An 8,996-nucleotide genomic window follows, 5' to 3' on the forward strand; every position below is an offset into this window, starting at 1 on the left:
AAGCTCGTACCACCATTGTGCAGGCTGAAGTTGGCAGAGGGAGCAAATGCACCAGATCATCACTTCCTGAGAGTCACCAAAGATTTGGAGCTCCTCTGTTTGAGCAGAAGCTCCCAGTTCTGGATCAGCACACAGCCAGTGTTGGTTAGTGGGGGCCCGTTTACAGGATACAGAGGTTAGCTCATGCCACCCCCCTTGGCGTACCCAGTTCTACCAGAAAGGTGGCCCCTGGTTGTCAGCGATGGTGACAGCACCTCTGGAGAAGCAGGTTGCTCTTGCAGAAACTGCTGAAAGAAATGTTGACTTTCTGTTGCTTTATAATGGGGGAACTGCGGTTGGAAGGTGTCCCCAAGGAGAGCAGACTCTGCATCAAGCAGGTGGGTGTTTAAGAGGTAAAGAAGGGTATGGCTAAAGGGCGGTAACTGGACTGTTGGTTTGCTTCAGCGGCACTTCTGCCTGTTTGATGGTTACTAGACATCAAGGCGTTTTCCTGAGATGGGATACAGATGACATGCTCACATTTGTGCTTGGAGGTGTTGAGGCCCCCGTCAGCATAGCCTCTTGAGCAAGAACGTGCAAGTGCAGAGGTTTGGTGGGGTTTTTTTGTATTTATGCTGGAGCAGAACTTATTTCGTTGCCTAATTGTCTTGGCTGAGAATGCTTGTCTCCTGTTACTTTGGCCTTGTGAGAAAGACGACACTCGTAGTCATGCTGAGCTTTTTTCAGAAGGTGGCAGCAGCTTATTACTTATATAAAATAGATTGTTGCTAGATGTTAACGTCTGCCTAAGTGTAAATAAATGCTTATACTTAATTTCACATTTGTTTACTGGTTCATTGTTGTGTGTGCCTCAGATTTTCTTTAGGTTGTGGAGTTGGAAATATAAATTAATATTTAGTTTACAGTAGTACTTAAGGTATTTTATTCTTGCCTCGAAGTGAAATTTTTGGGTGGTTTGATTTTCAAGCAGAAGGCATTAGAGATTTGTAAAGATATTTGTCAGGTTTTAGTTCTTTTTCTCTTTACATATACACATGTACCACAGTTTATTGTCCAGAATATGCACTTCATAAGATATGGGTCAGTTAAAAACACTGCTAGCTTTCTTTTCCAAAAGTGGTGATTAGACAACATGTACATTCTTTACCTCTAAACAGTACCTGACAGAGTAATACAAGGATTCGGAATTCATGAATATTTATGTTTCCAACCATCTGTTGATTCGTTTCAATCTCTATTCATATTCAAAATTCATAAATCACTAGAAGTATGGGAGTAAGATATGACTGCATCTGCTTTTCTTTTCCTTTAGATTTATTTTTTCCAAAGTGAGAGAAGAACATCTGTAAAAAAAGCAGGGGACAGAAAAGTAATGGCGTAGGATGGAAAGAAATGGAGAAGGTAGAAAGGGAGCAGGAAGAAAACAGAAAGTTACATCCAGGCTTCCCCATCTGAAGTGCTTTCCTATGGACTTGTGTTTCCTTTTTTTTTCCTGGAATTTGTGCTCAGAAAAAGAAGTATGTCTTCCTTTTCGTTTGATGTCTTCCAGATGCTCTGCAAACAGTAAACACGTAATGCAAATGTTATCTGCAGAAAATATGTCATTGGCTCGATGCTGTCATTAAACACATTTTCTGTGCTCCAGCTTGCTTGTGAGAATCTGTTGAGTAAACAGCCATGATAGATACAAATCAGCTCAGGTGCTGGAGTGGACTGTTGATTGACAGCTGAGTTTGAGCAATTTGCCCACGAGTGAACTGAAGTGATAACCTTTTCTTTGCAGCTTGAGGATTCAGGTTTCTGACCGTGAGAGTGAGAGCCAAGGCATTCAGCAGAAATTACAGAGATTAGGGTGGCAAATGTTAGCAGCGGGAGCAGAGGAATTACAAGTATATCACTCAGCTTTTGTGTTTTGTCATTTTTTAATATTTCCCGTCCCTCCCAAGAAAAATTATGTAATGCTATAGTATCGGTGTTACGAAAACAGCAGGAGGAATCATTTTTGAAATGTAATGTAATCATGAAAATGTTTAATATCATATTGATTATATGTACAACCCATGGTGACAGAAGTTAAAAAGGTATGACCGGTTAGAGCTTGAGATGGTTTTAGTCCAAGTACAGTAAACAGCTTTCCTTGTTCTCTTTAAGAAGAGAAAAATAGCCAAGCCCAGTCTTGGCAATGTGTATGTGTGTATAATTGTGCTTGTCTTTCTGCTGCTATATTAAGTATCAATGTACAAAATATTAGAGCTCTACTAGTTGATAAAGTGGAATATTATTCACAAACACTCCTCCTTTCTATATGTCTGACTGTAATTGTGCCTGACACAAACCAAATATTTTACTAAAACAAGGAAGGAGACAGAGAACGAAAAAAAAAAGGCATGAGATTGTTTTTTAGAGACGCTTTCTCACTAGCAGCAGCAGTAAGGATGGGGCTAAGAAAGAGACATCAGGTGATTACTTTAACATTACGTTCGTACGTGCTGTGATTGCTTCTCTGCCCAGATACTGCATAATTGACTGCACAGCATTAGCCAGCAACCACGTGGTACGAGCACAGATACCCTGACAGAAAAAGCACTGAGGTTCTGGTACTGAGATACATCTTTTTTAAAAAAAACCCTCCTTCTAAAGAACAAGGATGGGTAGGGGTGAGAAGGGGGAAGCCATTTTTGTAAAGTGAATTTATTAGTTGTGTTTATTACCAGGTGTAAGGTGAAATTCACTGTGAGAGGAGAGATGACATAATGATCATGCTCAATGCTGCTAAGGTAGAGGCACTACTAGGGTAAACTGACTGTTTCACCAAAATCAAAGTCATGCATGGATGTGAGCAGGGAAAAATGAGAGGTACGGTAAAGCTAAGCAAAGAAATCCTAATATTGCTGACAGAGTAGTACCACTCTCACCATGATTCTTAGCTGGATCTCAGAAAACCACATTTCTTTTCAACTTGGAATCCACCAAATGCTCCTTCAGCATCCTTCTGGTCAGTGCAATAGCACTGGCAGCTGCTTCTTTGGGCATGAAGGCTGTAAAACTCTGAGAGGTGAAGGACAGTTGTAGTTTTATTTTTTAATACTTCTCTGGGAAAAGCGATACGAGAGCAGTGGATTTGCAACTGGAATTTCAGCCAGTTTGTAGAGATGTTACCACTGATTTACAAACAGTAAAAACCTTTAACAGCCAGAGCCCACGTTAAGCTAGGAGCAGAAAAAGTCATTTTGCTTGTAAAAAGCACCATTAATAGGGGAATGGTTGAGAGAATGAAGATGGGTCAACAGTATGCATTTTTTACAGTCAGCATATTTTTAACCTTTGAAGACACTGACTCTGCCTATGTTTGTACTGGAACAGAACAACTTGCGCTCCAAGTGTTAGCTAAGCAAAGATTTGTATAATCTGTGCCCACCAGTCAATGAAAAAAATTTCCTACTGCATATTGAAAACGTGGAAAACTATTTCATGTGCTGGCTGAAAGTATGCAACTGACAGCCTAAATCCTTTATACTTGAATTTTTTTGAAATACATGAAGCTTTGATATTATGCGTAAAACTACAAAGGATTGCTTCCCAGAAGGAAAATGTCTAGCTGAAAAATTGACTCATTGCTATTTCAGCCATGCGTTCTTCTGTGGTATGCTATGTTGATAAAAATCAATTGGGTAATAAGCTCATGAATAGTGAGTCAATGGAAGCTGGTGGCAGCCTTGATATTGATCAATAATGTCAAGATTTTGTAACACGTTACAAAATAATAGTAGGCCCTACAGATACCGCTGAATTAGCGCATCAGCTGGATGTGACCACCAACACTCCTTTTTCTGTTAGTGATGACGCCTGATTTTTTGTATAAAGGGCAAAAAGAAGCCAATTAGTTGATCACTGAGAGCAGTTTTATATGGAATCTTCTGTTATACACTCTGAATTTAGCATGCTGCTCTTAAATGAACAGTTTTGAACTTTTCGGCACTTCTTTCTTTTTACTGCTTTCAAATCTCTTCAGAAAATACAGGGCTTCAGGAATGCTTGCAAGGGCAGTAGACTCTTTGCGTCTGTATTGATTATATAGGAAAACAGAAATGTAATGATGGTAATGTTTAACTTAATGGCAACAGTAGAAATCATGGGCTGAGTGGTCAGCTTGATCTGCAGTGGAAGACATCAGCTGCCTTCACTCCATTCTTTTTAAGGCCACCTTTTAGCCTCCATTACATGATATAAAACTCACTTAAACTCAAATCTACTTCCATTTTCTTCCCAGATGCTTCTGTTCTCTGTTTTTTTCCTGGGGATGCTAAACAGTAGACATGAGTCTAGCAACCATTATTGATAATTGTAGCCCATTGCGTTACAGCTGATAGCTCTCCCAGCGATTTTCCTAAAGTGATTTCTTGGATAAAGCTTTGTCTCTCAGTGCTGAGAATACATTGGCTAGTTTAATAAATGAGCTATAATGGTAAAAATGTGCCGTTCAGTTCAGCAGCCTGAGTTGCTGTTTTCATATTCTTCTGCTGTCTTAAGTGAGTGCAGCCATGATTAGGTGGAAAGACATTAAAATGTATGTAAGGGCTTGTTTTAATTCTGAACCATGATGTTCCAAAATAGTCAAAGGCTGTTCTTAGGTTTTCATGTAATTTTTAGTAATAAAAGTGATAGCTTATGGCCTCGCCGTATTGGTTTGTCTAGCTGTTATTTTGTCAAAAAAAGTAGGACTTGATGTATTTTTCTGTTGCAGGTGTAGAAAAGGAACTCAAGATGGCTGGAAGGACAAAATTTTTTCTTAGTCTGAAGGTGTAGAAACAAGATCTATAGATCCTCTTTCTGTCTTGCAGAGATCAAACAGCTTGCCCTCTTATCTCTGAGTAAAGACTTCTGGCTTTAGTAGACTCTAGGTCAGATTCATAACCTGCATCTCTTACTTGCAAATTGGAATTACTAATAGATATCTACAAAAGGAGCTCTGTAATAGAAAAAATATTTCATGTTAATGACTCACTTTGAGGTCATTGCATTGAAAAATTACATGATGCAATTAAAAATATTCTTGTCTGTTTTTTCGCTCACAGAGTCACAGAATGGCAGGGGTTGGAAGGGACCTCTGGAGATCATCTAGTCCAACCCTCCTGCCAAAACAGGTTCACCTAGAGCAGGTAGCACAGGACTGCATCCAGGTGGGTTTTGAATACCTCCAGGGAAGGAGACCCCACGGCCTCCCTGGGCAGCCTGTTCCAGTGCTCTGTCACCCTCAGAGTAAAGAAGTTTTTCCTCATGTTGAGGTGGAACTCCCTGTGCTCCAGTTTGTGCCCCTTGCCCCTTGTCCTGTCACTGGGCACCACTCAGAAAAGTCTGGCCTCATCTTCTTGACACCCGCCCTTTAGATATCTGTAAGTGCTGATAAAGTCCCCTCTCAGCCTTCTCTTCTCCAGGCTAAAGAGCCCCAAGTCTCTCAGCCTTTCCTCATAGGAGACATGCTGCTGTTCCCTCATCAACTTAGCAACCCTCCACTGGACTCTCTCCAGCACTTCTTTGTCTCACTTGAACTGGGGGGCCCAGAACTGGACACAGGACTGCAGATGTGGCCTCACCAAGGCAGAGCAGAGTGGGAGGACAACCTCCCTCGACCTGCTGGCCACACTCTTCTTGATGCACCCCAGGACACTACTAGCCTTCTTGGCCAGAGGGGCACATTGCTGGCTCATGGCCAACTTTCTGTCTACGAGAACGCCCAGGCCCTTCTCCGTAGAACTACTCTCCAGCAGATCGACCCCCATTTCTCTTTTGCATGTTAAGCTATGTTTGCCTTAGATTACTATATTTGCATTTGTGGGGGGTTTTTTCAAGCATTCTGACCGTACAATTCTATCAGTTCCCTTGTATTTCTGGCCACTGCCGTGCTAGAACGGCTGTCACTCTTGCATTGTAGGTCGCACATACAAATCTCTCCAGGTGAAATCAGTGGTATGGTTTAGTGATGCTCCTGCTTTGCTAATGGTGGGGAAATGGGTTTTAGGTGTGTCATAACTGGTCTGTTAATTTGAGCTCTTAGATGAGTTTTATCCCAAGCTTTTTACTTCTATCCTCATTTAAAAAAGTCTTTCTGGACTTCAAAGCAGGAGGTCTCTTTAAACTAACTTAGACAGATGAGAGAGTGGGATTTTCTTTAAATTGGGCTGTAAATCACATGTCTTGTAGTGAGGCTTGAGGCAAAATGACTTGAATGCAGATAATCCTCCAATGTTCTTTCCAATGTTCTCCCATACGTGTGTCAGAGGATGCATATGTTTCCTCACAGGTGACAAACTTGGCTAAGCAAATACCACAGAGGGTGTCAGCATAAAAAACCCCCAGCCATTGTGTCTCAGTCACCTATAATTTAAATACTGTCACAGTATATAAATTGCAATGGGGCAATACCTTGATTTTGGTTAGGCTCAGATGCAGATTACCCTGGGTAACTATGCAATGAAGATGCACTGGTTGCGTCAACCAAAAAAGTCCTAAAAATGACATAGACTTTGTTTCAGGGAGTGTAAGTTTCCAATTTTCCCCAGCACTTTGGATTGCATTATTATTTTATAAGCATCCAGAGCTTGAATGCATATCTGAGCTATTGCATATTGTGAATTTCCAGAAATGGCTGGTAATATTATTGAAAAACACTTTTATGATGAGAATGGGTTTTTTTTTCTTGCTTCAAATATGGCCTGGAAATATTATGGTAACAACCATTTTCTTTGTGTTTCTGCACTTCTTATCTGGGCTAATCTGAAAACTAGCGGTGAAAAACCATTTATTTCAGACCCTCAGAAGCAACTCCCCTGAAGCTCAATTCTGGCAGAAGATGAAGTTTCCAGCAGGTTCATGGTTTGACCCGAGTTTGTCCCTTCTTGTGATTCTTTTAGAGAGAGAAAAAGAAAATACTTGGTCTTGAGCAATACTGGCTTTTCATATACATATTTGATCAAGATACCAAATTCCTATTTAACCAGATAGTGCTTCGGTCAGTGTAAGGGGCTGTGAATGAATGCAGTTTATATGCATTATGCAGTATACTTTTCACTCAGGTGCTTTTCTTGTTGCTAATATCACACAGCAGTTATTTATGTGTGAAATTTGGAAACTGTGATTAGAAGCAGTGCAATTCACAGTAAGAGTGTATTCGAGCCATTTTAAAAGGCTTTCCCTGCACAGTCAGGTTATTGTGTAGTGCATATGTGCTTGGCACTTCTGGACTTGAAAGCCTGCCCCTATTTTTACATCTCTAGCAGCTACAGAAAAGCCAAAGGACTATCCTGAGACCATATCACCAGTCTAGTAAGTTAGCTCTCTGAGTGAGATGCATGTTGCTGGTAACACATATTCCTGACTGGAAGTCAGATCATATCCAGAAGAGTTACTGAGGTGTTGGTATAGGATATTACGGAAATGTTTCATTGTAGAACGTTATTATTATTGTGGTTGCTTGATTATAAAGCATGTGTACAGTGCAATTGCTCATTTCCATAAAACTACTGAATTTATTTGCTCCTTTAATCTAAGTAAGTCTTGTAGAAGTGTTGTTGCTGGATGTCTTCCAGCAGGGCCAGACTCCAACCTCTTGCTCTCTCCTGATATATATTCTACAAGCGTTCAGGTTCTTAATACTTGAACAAACACTCTTTTCCACTCTTTTAGTAAAACCCAAATGTCTTCTCCAAGGGCCAAGAAATTTGGCTATGCATGGGACAAGTATCCAAATGTATTGCTTAGTTAGATCAGTTTCACAAATCACACTGTTAGGTCCATCCAGACTGGAATCAGAGGAATTTTCTCAGGTTCTGCCAGATGGTATGGAAAGTTTGGATAGTGTGTGGGATTGACAGTTTACTGGAGAGGTAGATTAAAGTGATAACGGTATGTGCTATAGGGTTTTCTGGTATCTATGAACACCTCTCAGTAAAGCTTATGTGCTTTGTTCAATGTTGTTAAAAAAACCACTCTTGTCTTATCCCTCGTGTTTTTCATTTCTACCAGCAACTTTTTTAATCTAGAGGGGGCAAAAATTTGTTTACCCTCTCTTTTTCCAAGAAAAGAGACAGGAAAATCATGTAACTTAATGCTTATATGAATTAGTAATTTAACTATATTATAATAACATTTCATTTCTACAACTGTTACTCAGGTCCTATCTTCAGGAAGAAAATAGGTGAAACACATTAAGGGAATTTCCATACTTTGTAAAAAATTCTCTCAGCTCCTGCAGCAAAACTCTCCTCTCCTTAGTGGAAATACCATTTTTATGACTGGGAATCTGCCTGGAAAATACTAATGTAATATTTTTTCAAGAATAGTGCCATTATCCAGTTCATGTTTTAGATACAGCGTGCATGACAAAGAAAGAAAGACTTTACTGTTGCTTTGTCAGCTATGATATTAATAGGGCATTTCAGCTTTGCTTACTTGCTCTTCATGAGCTGTTGTCGAAATTTCAAGTCTGGTATTACTCGCTATTCAATATGTCCTGGGATGGAATATCATCTCCAGGTAAAGACTTTTTAAAGTCTGGTTGATTCCATGTTGTCTGGGTGTTTCATGGCCCCCTATGAGACTATGAGACTCTGGATATTTGCCCTTTATCTCTCTAGTGGTCTGACACAGAAGAGAATGGCAGACTTATTATATGTTTAAGTATTGCTTAAGCATCTGTAGGCTCTTCGGTGAATATAACACACCTATCCATAGGCTGGCATTGCGTTTGGTCAAGATACCACTTAGTCACGCACCTGTTCTTAATGGAGTTTGGGATCCTGCCATAGTTTGCATCATTTGTTATTTGATTACAACAAATTTATCCTCCTGTTCCTTTCAGCTATTTAAATTACTTATTAATGTGCATATTGCTTCAAACAGCTTAGCAATGGCCTGCGTGAATACTCAGTATAATTTTTTCCTGTAACCAAGCCACCAAATGCTTGCAATAGATTGCCCAACTGTCACCCTGCAGCGCC

Source organism: Leptosomus discolor, chromosome 2 (assembly GCF_034619465.1).
Source record: "Leptosomus discolor isolate bLepDis1 chromosome 2, bLepDis1.hap2, whole genome shotgun sequence".
NCBI classification, from domain to species: Eukaryota; Metazoa; Chordata; class Aves; order Leptosomiformes; family Leptosomidae; genus Leptosomus; species Leptosomus discolor.